This window comes from Pleurodeles waltl, chromosome 4_1 (assembly GCF_031143425.1).
Source record: "Pleurodeles waltl isolate 20211129_DDA chromosome 4_1, aPleWal1.hap1.20221129, whole genome shotgun sequence".
Taxonomy (NCBI): domain Eukaryota; kingdom Metazoa; phylum Chordata; class Amphibia; order Caudata; family Salamandridae; genus Pleurodeles; species Pleurodeles waltl.
Window position 1 is genome coordinate 155,532,166 of NC_090442.1, and position 16,449 is coordinate 155,548,614.

The window sequence follows — 16,449 nt, forward strand, 5'->3', positions numbered from 1 at the left end:
GTGCAACTCCATAAGAAGAAAACCACTTATTAATGTCATCTCCCACCACATAACTTGGCACCAAATCCTTGGGCATTTGAACTTTTTTGTCTCCAGCATGTCCTGTAAGTATGCTGCCACCATCAATGCTGGACTCAGACTGAATAGACTTGAGCTCCTGCTTTTTCAGACCCAGTTTGTGAGCCCAGGCTTAACTTAGAAGGCAATGTGTTAAGTATTTGTGCAAAAAATCATACAGTAACAGTGAAACCACCACAGAAATACACTCCACAGGTTTAGAAAAATAGATATTTATCTAAATAAAGTAAGATCAAAATGAAAAATATCTATTAAGCACACGTTGTAATATCACTTTTAAAAGGTTTAAAAGAGTCTCAATCCTTAAAAATTAACAGTTGTTTCTTTGTTACACAGTACCTGCGATGCGTCAAAAATAGACACATGGAGACCGCAGAGGTGGTGCGTGGAAAAATAAGGTGTTGTGTTGGATTTTCCGGCTTGGCACTTGTTTCTTTCCACACTGCAAGGGTTTGTGTTGTTTTTCCGCACGCAGTCTTGGCTCCTCACTACGATGCAGGGATATTTTTACACCCATTGAAAATCATTGACGCACTGGAAGAAGGAGCAGGTGAAGTGTTGATCCGGTAGGTGATGCGTCAAATTTTCTATCACAAGGCAGGCGCATTGTTGAATTTTCAGTCAGGAAGTCTGTGCTGCGTCGCTCCAGTTGGTTGTGCAGTGATTTCTCAGCCGCGATGCAGGCTTTTGGTTGATTTCTGCAGGCGTTGCACCGATTTTCGGTGCACAAGGAGTTTCTTGAAGAGGTGAAGTCTTTGTTGGCCCTGAGACTTCAGAAAACAGGAGGCAAGCTCAATCCACGCCCTTGAAGAGCACTCTTGGGGAAGGTACAGTCCTTCCAGCACAGTCAGAGGTCCAGATTAGTCCTTTCGGCAGCCAGGAAGTTCCTCAGACAGAGTGCAGGTGGCGGTCCAGAAGTGCCTTAGTTGGTGGGGTCAGAGACCCAGTTTAAATACCCAAAAATGCTTTTGAAGTGGGGGAGACTTCAAAGAGTGGGTTTGAAGTGCACAAGTTCCCCTTTCAGCCCAGTCCTGTCTGCCAGGGTCCCTGTTGGGGGTTACCAGTCCTTTGTGTGAGGGCAGGCCACTGGCCTTTGAAACGTTTGTGGGAGGCCCACCACCCTTCAGTATGCAGATGGATGCAGATGTGACTGAGTGCCCTGTGTGTGTGGCTTCTATTGAAATGCACAAGTGAGCTGTCAACCAGCACAGATGTGGACTGGAGACAGGCTGAAAGGCACAGATGACATTAAGTGCAGAGAAATGCCCACTTTCTAAAAGAGGCATTTCTAAAATAGTAATATTAAATCCAACCTCGTCAATAAGCAGGATTTTCTATTACCATTCTGGTCACACTAAATATGACCTGGTTAATCCTTCCAGATCGGAATCTACCACCCAAAAGTATATGAGACAGTCCTAATGCTAGTCTATGAAAGGAGCCGGCCTCACAGTAGTGGAAAATAAATTAGGGAGTATTGTGTAGCCATATTAGTTACAGCTTCATACACGTTACTTTAGCAAACTAGGCCTGCCACTGTGCACTTTAAACTAGATGTATTTTATTCAGCTTCGTTTTATTATTTTAACAATAGCCACATTTGCGGTCTTGTTTTATTTACTCTATCTAGCTGTTTTTTGTCTAGGCCAGCACTGAGTTCTTAAATAAGACATTTCTTTCACTCTGTGCTTTTCTCGAGGCTGCAGTAAAGATAGGTTGCCGGCAAAAGTGTTTCGCTTTGTCTCTAATGTTCACAGAAACATACACACTCTTAAGTGGGAATCCTTTCTTGGAACATCAAGCTGTCTTAGTATAAAAAAACACTACGTTGACCCATGTACATTAGAGGGAGATTCTAGCCAGATGACCACGGCTGTATGCGGATTGCTTTGCTGCAGCTGCTTATGTAGACTCCAGGCCTCTTGCTCAAGTATGAGGGATGATGTCTCCCTAGGGGAACCTGAAGGGCAGAATTAAAGCTTAACATTCTGTGCTCTAACAAAGCCTAGGTAGGAGCTATTCTTAACGAACTTAGTGACAATATGGTAGCGTTATTTTTGTGCTTTACTCTCCTTAACACAATTTTTATCCTGTCATGCTTCATTGTCCTAGTTATTGCAGTACACGCTTCATTAGCCAAGATGCAGTTACTTCAATAACAGTTTATTGAATTCTATTCTGCCTCTGATTTTCCTTGTATATGTGAGACTAATGTAACTGAGAGAAACGGATGAGATCTGACTGACCACGATTTCCCTGAGGAGTCAATTGTGTCATGCGCCCGGTTGCCCAATCATCCCTGCTCTTGGGTGGAGATGAAGCACTGCTAGTTAGCCGGAACAAAACCCAGATTAGGCCGAGAGGTGTCACATGTAGTGGATTCAGACTCAGTCTCCCACAGTACAAGTGATTCTGCCACCCAAATCCAGTAGTCTTATTAGGATAATGAGAGCCCATGCGACATGGCAGCGCCAATGTTTGGTCAGGCTCTAATTTTCGGGTCCTCCCGAGTATCTCTGTCTCACTACATACAAAGATACGTCAGTACTATATACAGAGACGTTTGTGGTATTGAGGATTTTCTTCCTCAGCTAAGTAGGGAGGACCTAACTAATGCTGTAGGTTGTTCAAGCTTGAACTCTAAAAGGATAATCCCCATTTGGTGTGCTTATCTCTGAACAAAAACTCACCATTCATTATGATGAACCCACAACAGGTAGCAATTGCAGTCAATATGCGACCACCCCTTAATGCACATTTATTGGCACATGGCCTAACGGCCCAGTGGGGTCCAGTTACATTTGTTGTTGAGGCCCATCCAGCCCACAGAACAGACATTTATTATTCTTGGGTCACATTTCCAGCAGCTGATGGGAACACAAATACATTTCATCACTATACACCTGCAAATATACCTGCACAATACAGAGCATATGCATATCTAGAAATACCTCTATCTTATCAAGAACATAATAGTTGGCTTGATGACGCGCTGCCCCACACACTTCTACATGTTAGGTTAGGTCCCCTAAGGAAGATGGTCCTACCTGGCCTTTACAGGCCACATATACACCTCACCCCGCTGCAGCGAACTTAATGGTAGCTGAAGTCCGGCGCTTATATGCTGAGCTTACAGCAATATACAGACGATTAGTACAGTCTGTAATGCAAACATTAAACCGAAACGCAGCACGCGCTGCTCCGGCGCAACCACATGCAGTAACGCCAGCCATCAGTCCTGCAACTGTACATTAGAATATGGGTAAAGTACCTGCCAAACGAGAAGCTATTCTGGTTAGCTCAAAAAATAAATGCACTGGAAGAAGTATTACCCCATAGGCGACCCTCAGGATAAGCATAGAATATTAACTACGTGCTTGCCATTTGGGATGGTTCCCACAGTAGATAACTGCAATACTTGGGGCACAGTATTTGCCACGCTCTATACAACCGCACACGGTACACCATCACTTGTCAATTTACTGGAAGTGTTGAAACAAATTCAAGATGAATACGGGGCTGCCCTGGCCCCGGACTTGGGGATGCAACTTATGGGCAATTTTGCCACTGTTACGTCAATAATATTAAGTAACCTTCAAGGGGAAGCAGTTGCACTGCAGCTCCGGGACATTCCTCCACAGGATCAAGAACAGGAGCTGACAAAGATTATTGTGGAAACCTACTCTAGTATTGGTCGAGATAGTCTGGGGGCCAGACCTACAAAACCACAATTTCAGGGTAAAGCTAATAAAGATTCTACCAAGCAAGCTCCTGAGGGTTCTAAGAAACGCTGGGATAATAAACAACTCACCTAAAAAAAGAAAGGGGAGAATCTCCACATATGGAGACCCCACAGAATAGATATAATTTCAGAAATAGAGATAAAATAAAAACGCCTGACCTATCAATATATTGATACACGCCAATCTCGTTCCTTTCAGGACTCACCGGAAAAACGCAGTGAGAGAGGTGGGCGGTCAGAGCAAAGAACTGAGTATGTGAAACAGAGACAGGAATCACAACGCTGTTTCTCTTTAAAAAAAAAAAAAAGAAGAGAAACTTCCCCAACAAAAACTCCAATTCAAAAAGAAAAAAGTGCCAGCAGTTGCAGTTTGACATGCCACTCAAGAAGGGGGCTCCACTGAAGAACAAGAAGTAGGAATTAACACGGCAGAGGTCACATTAGTTTGCTGGAATCTTCAAGAGCATCTGGAGGTGAAAGCAACTGATGACTTCTTACAAGTTGAAACTACGGACATGCCAGTCTCCACGCCTGATAGGATGTATAAAGTAACGTTACAGTTACAAGGAGACATTGAACGCACAATCGACGCAATATTTTGGGACCGCGTCGTAAATATATATGATAAAATCTACTGGCTGAAAGGGATTGGCCACCTGAATTTGTCCGTACTTGCCCATATAGGGAATATGTTCTAAAACCTTCCTTCTCGCCCCTTGTTCCTGATGAGCTTGCAGAATCCTATGCCATTGATTGGGCATTGGCACAGGCACCTGGGTTAAATCGCAATCACGTAGGGTGGGATAAAGATTCCCCTTATGTAATTCCCCCCCCCCAAAAAATAATAATAAAAAAAAAAAAAAAAAAAAAAAAAAAAAAAAAATCAACCTATACATCAATATCCAATAAAACATGATGCTAAAGCACCAATGAGGGAAATCCTCACACAACTAGAATACCAGGGCATAATCGAACCCTGTGTCTCAACAATTAATAATCCTTTATTCCCAGAAGCTAAACCACACCATTCATACCCAATAGTCTTAGACTACAGACATTTAAACAGTCATACACGGACACATTCTATACAAAACTCTCACACCACAGCACTTATGAACATAGTGCGCAAAAAATTGAAAACACTGGATATTTCTAATTGTTTCTTCTGTCAAAATATAGTGCCTGAGAGTAGAGACTTAACAAGTTTCAGCACACTAGGCTCCCAGAAAAAATTCAGTCATTTACCCCAGAGATACTAGAACAGTCCAGGACTGTTCTCGGCTCGTGTGACTTCAATATTGCACAACATCGACCCTGAAGCATTGTCTTATGTAGATGATATATATCTCAAGGATGATGAATTACTGCAACATCTAAGACGGGTAGCCCGCATTGTTGTGGGATTTGCCGAATTCGGCTATAAATGTAATTTAAAAAAAAAATAATTGCCTTCCTTAGTGTCCTGTTTTTGGGATACGAAATATCAAGTGAATGAAAGAGCCTAGAGCCACAATTCCTAGAATAATGCGCACACTTACAACCTCCAAATACCATTAAAAGTTCCAATCACTATTGGGTTTCCTAACTTTTGGCAGAAATTACATTCCAGACTACGCATCACGTATAAAACCTTTATGTGACTTGATATTTCCCAACTTTTCCAGTAAATTCTGGACCATCGAGAACACAGGCATTCTCAGAGTTTTGCAAACAGACATGCTTGCAGCACAACACTTACACACAAGGGACAATACAAAACATCTGGTCATCAGAGTAATTGCTGATGCCATTGGTTTCACCTATGTAACTTTCAATGAGGGTGAGACAGTCCCGAAAGCATGCAAATCACATTTGTATTCAGCAGCAGAACAATGCTTTGCTCACACTGAGAAAATTCTCACTGCTGTTCAGATGGCTGTCATTAAATAAAGACCACTAGCTCAGGGAAAAGGCATTATTGTCGTAACTCCAATTCCAGCCCTTGAGGCTGTTACCAAAGACAGCGCTCCAAACACTAAAGCATTACATCCACGTTGGATTCAATGGGCAACGTCTTTGCCAGCCACTGATGTGGACTATATCTTTGACCTAAAATTACAAACAAGAATTTTTGCAATATGAACTAGAATATCCAGTTCCAGCAAATACACTGCCTACTGATCAATATCGAAGAGTCATGTACACCGATGGCTCGGCACAAACTGCAATTGGCACAAAGCATCAATACTCCGCTGCTTGCATAGTCGTAAGTGCCTACATGGAGGGTAATACATTTTGTCCACAAAATACATTCATGCAAACCCTAGGGGATTGCACAGCACAACTAGCAGAGCTGAAGGCTCTGGTGATGGCACTGGAACATGCGGAACTGCACAGCTAACTGTCATTCTACCACCGTTGCCTGGCACTATAGAAAACCGCTTTGTATCTAACGACAATGACAAATTACACCATGTGGCCGATCCTGCACAGCAGACAAAGAGGAGCAGCCAGTAGTTCCTGAATCCCTCTCACTACTGGCCGAGATGTCCCTCTATAAGTTTTGAGCAGCAACTCTGACACCTCTCCTAGCTTGAGGAGGGTGGAAAATGATCTTGCATTAGTTCCACTAACATCTGATACAACAAACGATATAGAAATTACTGATCGCTTTGACGCAACTTCTACACAGATGGATGGCATCATTTACTGTGAACCACCACGGTAGACCCCCTACCAGTTCTCCCCCTACAAATACAACTTCAGCTTTTGCACGAACTGCTTCTGGATACTTGCCAACATCGACACTTTCTCTGACTCATTTACCTCTTCTATGAACTACCAAAAACACATAAGCTGATAAACTGGCTTAAAATAAATGACTTTATTTTCCCATGGAACTATCTGTGGCTTTCCTTGACTGTATTAGCTTTCCTCCTTTGGATTGGCTTTGTCATTACTTTCTTTCTGTTAATACATGGCAATTACCTTCCATAAAGATCAACAGTTGAACTGGTGGATGAGGTCTTAAAACCCAATTTTTCTTCTCACAAGGTCCACAGAGACTTGTCTTTCGTGAACATTTCCGCTATACCAATTCCTGATGGGATTGTATGGGATAAAGTCACATTTGATATATACGGCTCCACGGAGGTCATTCAAAAACCATGTGTGTTTAAACTTTCTATGAACGATGTAATATTACCCGGAGCTGTTTCTGATGACAGGGATGTTAAAACAGTTGATTCCATGAGGACTGAATTGCAGTATTTTACTGTATTTGAAAGTGAGGATGTTTATCAATCCAAAGAGAATCATGGTGACATGTTTTGCTATAATTATTATGGACACCATTTTATTCACAGAGCGAGTACCCCAAAGACTATTTTTAATTATGCACAAGGGGAACATTGTCCAACTCCACCACAAGGGAGTACTAAAACGTATTCTGAAAAATGTGCATATTTTTCTAGGCACAATGCCAGAAATGCTGAGATATATTTTGAATGGTCATTGATGGAAAAAGTACATGTATTACTGACAGATACAAAATGTATTTATTCGGATTCCTTTGTTTCCCAGTTGGCTATAGAAGGCTATGAATATTGGCTGAAGTTGATTGACTTAAAAAATGTGTGGAGAACAAAAAATTGGCAAATAAGGGGAAAGGAAGCTTTATTTAGAGCATGCCTGAAACTTGTTCAAATGGTATTTTTAAATGAAACTGTACAACAAACAAGTTGTTTAGGCTTAGCAAAAATTAAGGAATTGAATGAGCCCAGTATTCCTGCCCCAACAAAATTTTACAAATGGCAAAAGTATGTAAATGCAACTGAAGATCAGCTCGATGAATGGGTCCAGAATGGCACGTTTAATGCTTCACTTTCACGTCCTGGCGGGTGGTTATTGTGGCCAATAGATATCAACAGGTGCCAATTGAACATGCAGGTATAGTAATAACATACAGTGTAGGGAAACTATGCCAGCAATGGTTGAAGAGTTCCTCACTAGATGCTGTTAGAGAACACCTCAGTCTCCTGGCTAATAACACTGACTTACAGGATTTCCTTTTAGGCCCCAGAAAACATTGCAGAAAGCGCTTCTCATATGCAGTTTATAATTACATTTGGAAACTTTCTCAACAAGAAGCTGCTGCCTGGTTAAAGCAAATAGATCAGGAAAACTTACAGAAGACATTAGCTGTTGTAGATAATGGGACTAATACCCTGTCCGACCAGATATACACCTTAAACAACATTGTTTCTTCTGCAATAGACATAATACAAAGTGACATGTCTTTTTTACACCATGGACAGAGTCAACTAAGGTTGATTATGCAGTTGGGTTGGACACTACAAACACTGAAGGCAGGTTGTGGTCCCTGGCAACATGTTAGGGCCAGGGACATATTTTCCACATTTAATTTAATGCAACAACTACTAACGGCTAAGAAAGAAGCGACTTATGTCATGTTAAATATTGAAAAATTAGAAAAATAATTTTACTGTTGCTGAAATACCATCTGCTGAGTGGTTAATACACGGGGTCATTAATCTGCCTATTTCAACACTTCAATTCACATCCTGCGTAAAACACATTCCAGTGGGCAGATATGAAAGGCTAGGAGATAGTTACATCCATGAGGTGTGGGAGCTGCCCTTCTCGTACAAATGTCTCAGTGGCATGAAAGAGGTATTTCTTAGCAGTAGTGAATTTGAGACTTCTGTCAGCCATTCAATGGTTTGTAAACAGCTGTCCTGGCATGGGGCGTTTAACGCTTCGGCAGTGAACTTGGCTTATCATCTGAAGGGAGTCCCAGTCCCCTTGATTAGACCTGCATTCCAGGTGCTCTTGAATGGCAACTATGTCCTCCTCAATAGTGAGAAGTGTTGTGGGATGCGAGCCGGAATAGTTTGTCGTTTTGGTCTCTAAGATTATTACATGCTGCGGGAACGTACTTATTCCTCCTATACAAAAGAGGGAAGTAGCAGAGATTTGGCCCTATATAGCTACTTCAAATGTGAATTTTGACAAGTTGAGCAGACTCAAGGCTTTATTGTTTCAAAAACACGTGGCGCTCACATCTGCACGCAAGACCTATGCGCTTCAGGTGGCAAAGTCATCAGCAGAGATACAGTCCCTTTTAAGTATCAACTTTCTGAGACACTTTGGTGAGCTCGTGGGACGAATATTTAATACATCCAGTATGACTGGAATCACAAATTTCTTTAAGGCTGTTGGTTCTGGTTTCGTTCACACCTTTTCCTCTATATTTGGCTTAATACCCTCAGCCATCCACTCAATATTCTCCAGCATTTTCGGGGGATTTCAGATTACTTTGGCTATAATAGGTGGCATTTTGCTATTACTACTTTTTCTGCGCAATGGCTGCCCCGCCGAAAGCGCTTCCACCAGGGCAGCTGTGTCGTGAACGCATGATGAAGTACATTGGAGCAACACTCCAGGAGCAACTGGAGTATGGATGGTCTCTGTTATTCAGACCGGTTTTGCATTGTGTGCAGCCCGTGTTTCGGTGCCTCCGGTGCGCTTTCGAACAGGCACTGAAAGTCTGTCTTTCTACGCAGCGCTTGCTTTCACTGGACGTCCATCTGTTGATGTTCTGGCTGAGGGCTTCTTACCAGACATGAACGTTGAGGGTGTGTTTGCTACGGGAAGCTGCTTATAAGTTGCCCTTTGTGGATTATGCAGCTCTAAACTCATTGTTGGGCACACCACGGATTGCTGCTGCCTTGGCTGAAGCTCAGGCTTTGGAGCACGAATGCTCCTTGGTGATGAACTTCCTACCTTACCACCTGCTGAAACCTCCTGTCTTCATTTATCCCAGATTCGATTGGCAACTTCCAAAATGACTGACTTTTGAAATTCGGCCTTTTTAACGCCACAGGTAACATTTTTCAACTGTCTTTTTTACACATGCTCAAGTGTCTTAAGTTGTCATTATTGCCATTCTTATATATGCCTTAGGTTGAATTTTAGTAGCTTTTATATATAATTAGGCTTTGAACCACCTCTGAACCGGCAAGGGGAGGGTTGTGTAGCCATTTTAGTTACAGCTTCATACACATAATTTTAGCAAACTAGGCCTGCCCACTGTGCACTTTAACCTAGATATTTTTTATTCAGCTTTGTTTTATTATTTTAACAATCACCATATTTGCGGTCCTGTTTTATTTTCTCTATCTAGCTGTCCTTTGTCTAGGCCAGCACTGTGTTCTTAAACAAGACATTTGGTTTCACTCTGTGCTTTTCTCAAGGCTGCAGTGAAAATAGGTTGCTAGCAAAAGTGGTACGCTTTGTCTAAAATGTTCACAGAAACATACACACTCTTACGTGGGGATCCTTTCTTGGAACATCAACTGTTTTATTATAAAAACAGTACTTTGACCCATGTACATTAGAGGGAGTTTCCAGCCAGATGACCACGACTGTATGCTGATTGCTGAGTGCTTTGCTGCAGCTGCTTATGCAGACTACAGGCCTCTTGCTCAGGTATGAGGGATGATGTCTTCCCAGGGCAACGTGAAGGGCAGAATTAGAGCTTGACATGCTGTGCTCTAACTTAGCCAATATAGGAGCTATTTTTAACGATTCTAGTGACAATATGGTAGCGTTAGTTTTATGCTTTACTCTCCTTGTCACAGTTTTTATCCTGTCATGCTTCATCGTCCTAGTTATTGCAGTACACGCTTTATTATCCAAGATGCAGCTACTTCAATAAAAGCTTATTGAATTCTATTCTGCCTCTGAGTGTCCTTGTATATGTGAGACTAATGTAATTGAGAGAAACAGATGAGATCTGAGTGACCACGATTTACCTGAGGAGTCAATTGTGTCATGCACCTGGTTGCCCAATCATCCCTGCTCTTGGGTGGAGATGAGGCACTGCTAGTTAGCCGGAATAAAAACCTAGATTAGGCCGACAAGTGTCACCTGTAGTGGGTTCAGACTCAGCCTCTCACAGTGGAAGTGATTCTGCCGCCCAATACCAGTAGTCTCATTAGGATAATGAAAGCCTACGCGACAGGAGTGTTTCACTACCAGGACATATAAAACACATATGTCAATGTCCTGCATTTTACCTACATAGCACCCTGCCTTATGGGTTACCTAGAGCCTACTTTAGGGGTGACATATGTAGCAAAAGGGGAGTTTTGTTTGGCAAGCAATTTTAAATGCTTAGTTGAAGTGGCAGTGAAACTGCACACAGAGACATTGAAATGGCAGGCCTGAGACATTGTTAAGCGGCTACTTATGTGGGTGGCGCAATCAGTGCTGCAGGCCCACTAGTGGCATTTAATTTACAGGCCCTTGGCACACGCAGTGCACTTTATTAGGGGCTTACGAGTAAATCAAATATGTCAATTAGGTATGAATCAATGTTATCTGTTTAAGGGAGAGAGCATATACACTTTAGCACTGGTGAAGTGCGCAGAGTCCTAAAACCAGCAAAAACAGTGTCAGAAAAGTGGGGGGAGGCAGGCAAAAAGTTGGGAGATGACCACCCTAAGCCTGTCAGGTCTAACACCTAGCTACAAAATCCTGAATAAATGCAGTCAAGAAGAAATGGTTGGTAAGTGGGAGATGACACCTTTGCACATACAAAGAGCGCCTGGGTGAAGGTTGTACTCACCAATTCCATCATTTTCAGGTTTTTGAACTTTCGTGCGGCCATTTCCAAAGTAATCATTCACATTGGCAGTAATATCACATGCCCAGATCATAACCAAAAATAAGGATGTAAAATTGAAAATTTAACGTTCTGTACATGTGAAGGAATTAGAACCTGGAGGCTGAAGATTAAGTTAGTATCTTCAGATTGACTCGTAGGAGCAATGAAAGTGCATCAAACAGAATATTTTGTAAGATGAGTGGCCTCAATTGAATTTAGAAACGCTACATCATTCCCAATAAAAAAAATGTTTTTTAAACCTATATATATATTTCCTTTTGAGTTCAATAAAACATTTTATCATCTGTGTGTTTGTTTGATAATGAAAATGTCACTTACCCAGTGTACATCTGTTCGTGGCATCAGTCGCTGAAGATTCACATGTTGTGCATAGCCCGCCATCTGGTGTTGGGTCGGAGTGTTACAAGTTGTTTTTCTTCGAAGAAGTCTTTCGAGTCACGGGACCGAGGGACTCCTCCTCTTTGTCTCCATTGCGCATGGGCGTCGACTCCATCTTCGATTGTTTTCCCCGCAGAGGGTGAGGTAGTAGTTGTTTGTTAGTAATAGTGCCCATGCAATGGAGTGAATAAGTATGTACCTATTTAAGATTTAATATATTTACAAATGTACAAAGTTGAGGCTAACTTCCAAACGGCTACAGGCTCCCGGGGAGGTGGGTGGGCACATGTGAATCTTCAGCGACTGATGCCACGAACAGATGTACACTGGGTAAGTGACATTTTCAGTTCGATGGCATCTGTCGCTGTAGATACACATGTTGTGCATAGACTAGTAAGCAGTTATCTCCCCAAAAGCGGTGGCTCAGCCTGTAGGAGTGGAAGTAGTCTGAAATAAGGTTCTTAGTACGGCTTGGCCTACTGTGGCTTGTTGTGCTGATAGCACGTCTACACAGTAGTGCTTGGTAAATGTGTGAGGCGTAGACCATGTGGCTGCCTTACATATTTCGTGCATTGGAATATTCCCTAGGAAGGCCATGGTAGCGCCTTTCTTTCTGGTTGAGTGTGCCCTTGGTGTAATGGGCAGTTGTCTTTTTGCTTTAAGGTAGCAGATTTGGATGCACTTAACTATCCATCTGGCTATACCCTGTTTCGATATTGGGTTTCCTGCGTAAGGTTTTTGAAATGCAATAAACAGTTGTTTAGTTTTTCTGATGTGTTTAGTTCTGTCGATGTAGTACATTAGTGCTCTTTTGACGTCTAATGTATGTAGTGCCCTTTCAGCTATGGAATCTGGCTGTGGGAAGAACACTGGTAGCTCTACCGTTTGATTTAGGTGGAACGGTGAAATAACCTTTGGCAAAAATTTAGGATTGGTCCTTAGGACTACTTTATTTTTGTGTAGTTGGATAAAAGGTTCTTGTATTGTAAACGCCTGAATTTCACTTACTCTTCTTAGAGAAGTGATGGGGTTGAGAAATGCAACTTTCCAGGTTAGGAATTGTATTTCGCAAGAGTGCATAGGTTCAAAGGGTGGACCCATGAGTCTTGTTAAGACGATGTTGAGGTTCCATGAAGGAACGGGTGGTGTCCTTGGTGGTATAATTCTTTTGAGGCCTTCCATAAACGCTTTAATGACAGCTATCCTAAATAGTGACGTTGAATGGGTAATCTGCAGGTATGCAGATATTGCTGCTAGGTGTATTTTAATGGAAGAGAAGGCCAGGTTCGATTTTTGTAAGTGTAGTAAGTAACCCACTACATCTTTTGGAGATGCGTGTAATGGTTGAATTTGATTATGATGGCAGTAGCAAACAAACCTTTTCCATTTGCTTGCATAGCAGTGTCTAGTGGATGGTCTTCTAGCTTGCTTTATGACGTCCATACATTCTTGTGTGAGGTTTAAGTGTCCGAATTCTAGGATTTCAGAAGCCAGATTGCTAGATTCAGCGATGCTGGGTTTGGATGCCTGATCTGTTGTTTGTGTTGTGTTAACAGATCTGGCCTGTTGGGCAACTTGACGTGGGGTACTACTGATAGGTCTAGCAGTGTTGTGTACCATGGTTGCCTTGCCCATGTTGGTGCTATCAGTATGAGTTTGAGTTTGTTTTGACTCAATTTGTTTACTAGATATGGAAGGAGAGGGAGAGGGGGAAAAGCGTACGCAAATATCCCTGACCAGTTCATCCATAGGGCATTGCCTTGAGACTGCCTGTGTGGGTATCTGGATGCAAAGTTTTGGCATTTTGCGTTCTCCTTTGTTGCAAATAAGTCTATTTGAGGTGTTCCCCAACGTTTGAAGTAAGTGTTTAGAATTTGGGGGTGAATTTCCCACTCGTGGACCTGTTGGTGATCTCGAGAGAGATTGTCTGCAAGTTGATTCTGGATCCCTGGAATAAACTGTGCTATTAGGCGAATGTGGTTGTGAATTGCCCATTGCCATATTTTTTGTGCCAGAAGGCACAGCTGTGTCGAGTGTGTCCCCCCGTTTGTTTAGATAATACATTGTTGTCATGTTGTCCGTTTTGACAAGAATGTATTTGTGAGTTATGATTGGTTGAAATGCTTTTAATGCTTGGAAAACTGCTAGTAGTTCGAGGTGATTTATATGCAGCTTTCTTTGATGTACGTCCCATTGTCCTTGTATGCTGTGTTGATTGAGGTGTGCTCCCCACCCTGTCATGGAAGCATCTGTTGTTATCACGTATTGTGGCACTGGGTCTTGGAAAGGCCGCCCTTTGTTTAAATTTATATTGTTCCACCATAGAAGCGAGAGGTATGTTAGGCGGTCTATCAACACCAGACCTAGAAGCTGACCCTGTGCTTGTGACCATTGTGATGCTAGGCACTGTTGTAAGGGCCGCATGTGCAACCTTGCGTTTGGGACAATGGCTATGCATGAGGACATCATGCCTAGGAGTTGTAATATCATCCTCGCCTGTATTCTTTGTGTTGGATACATGCGTTGTATAAGTTTTTGGAAAGTTTGAACCCTTTGTGGACTTGGAGTGGCTATTCCCCTTGTTGTATCTATTGTCGCTCCTAGGTATTGTTGTACCTTGCACGGCAGAATGTGTGATTTCGCATAGTTGATGGTGAAACCGAGTTTGTAGAGGGTTTGTATGACCTGATCTGTGTGGTGTGAGCACCTCGTCAGTGAGTCGGTCTTGATTAGCCAGTCGTTTGGATACGGGAATACGTGTATTTGCTGCCTTCTGATGTGTGCAGCCACTACTGCTAGGCACTTTGTGAAGACTCTTGGTGCAGTTGTTAAACCGAACGGCAATACTTTGAATTGGTAATGTATTCCTTTGAATACGAACCGTAGGTATTTCCTGTGCGACGGATGTATTGGTATGTGGAAATACGCGTCTTTGAGATCTAAGGTTGTCATGTAATCTTGTTGCTTTAGCAATGGTAACAATTCCTGTAGCGTGACCATGTGAAAGTGTTCTGATTTGATGTATGTGTTTAGTGTTCTGAGGTCTAGGATTGGTCTCAGTGTTTTGTCCTTCTTTGGTATTAGAAAGTACAGTGAGTAAACCCCTGTATTTGTTTGTGTATCTGGTACCAGTTCTATTGCGTTCTTTTGCAGTAATGCTTGAACTTCTATTTCTAGGAGGTCCGAATGTTGTTTTGATATATTTTGTGATTTTGGTGGTATGTTTGGAGGGATTTGTAGAAATTCTATGCAATAACCATGTTGGATAATTGCTAAGACCCAAGTGTCTGTTGTTATGTTCTCCCACTCTTGGTAATACTGACTTATTCTTCCCCCCACTGGTGTTGTGTGGAGGGGATGAGTGACGTGTGAGTCACTGTTTGTTTGTAGGTGTTTTGGGGCCTTGAAATTTTCCCCTGCTTCTATGGAATTGTCCCCCTCTGTATTGGCCCCGAAAGCCTCCCCTTTGGTACTGTCCCTGGTAGGTGGACGGTGTTGACTGTGAGGTACTGGGTTGTGTGGATTGACCCCGAAACCCCCCTCTAAAGGTTGTCTTGCGGAAGGTGTTGAAAGTGCCTCTGCTTTGCGGGGAGTAGAGCGCGCCCATGGCTTTTGCAGTGTCAGTGTCCTTTTTTAGCTTCTCAATTGCCGTGTCCACTTCAGGTCCGAACAATTGTTGCTCATTGAATGGCATATTGAGCACCGCCTGCTGTATCTCTGGTTTAAAACCAGATGTTCGTAGCCACGCGTGCCTTCGGATGGTTACTGCCGTGTTAACCGTTCTTGCTGCTGTGTCCGCTGCGTCCATAGAGGAGCGTATCTGGTTATTGGAGATGTTTTGGCCCTCCTCAACCACTTGTTTCGCCCTCTTTTGTAGTTCTGTGGGTAGATGCTCAATGAGGTGTTGCATCTCATCCCAGTGGGCTCTGTCATATCGCGCTAGGAGCGCTTGAGAGTTTGCGATGCGCCACTGGTTTGCAGCCTGTACTGCGACCCTTTTACCGGCTGCATCGAACTTTCGGCTCTCCTTATCTGGGGGTGGTGCATCGCCCGATGTGTGGGAGTTTGCTCTCTTGCGAGCCGCCCCTACCACAACCGAATCTGGTGGCAGTTGTGAGGTGATGAAAGCTGAGTCTGTGGGAGGTGCTTTATATTTTTTTATCCACCCTCGGTGTTATTGCCCTACCTTTGACAGGCTCTTTGAATATGTCCTTTGCGTGCCTCAGCATTCCTGGGAGCATAGGCAGGCTTTGGTAGGTGCTATGTGTGGAAGAGAGGGTGTTGAAGAGGAAGTCATCTTCGACAGGCTCCGAGTGTAGAGACACGTTGTGGAACTCTGCTGCTCTAGCCACCACTTGTGAATATGCTGTGCTGTCTTCTGGTGGTGAGGGCTTTGTAGGATACGCCTCAGGACTGTTGTCCGACACTGGGGCGTCGTATAAGTCCCAAGCATCTTGGTCCTGGTCACCTTGGCTTAAGGTGGTGTGAGCCGGTGAATGTGACGGAGTCTGTGCCGGTGAAATGGGAGCCACAGGTGGAGGAGAGGGTGGCGGAGTTACCT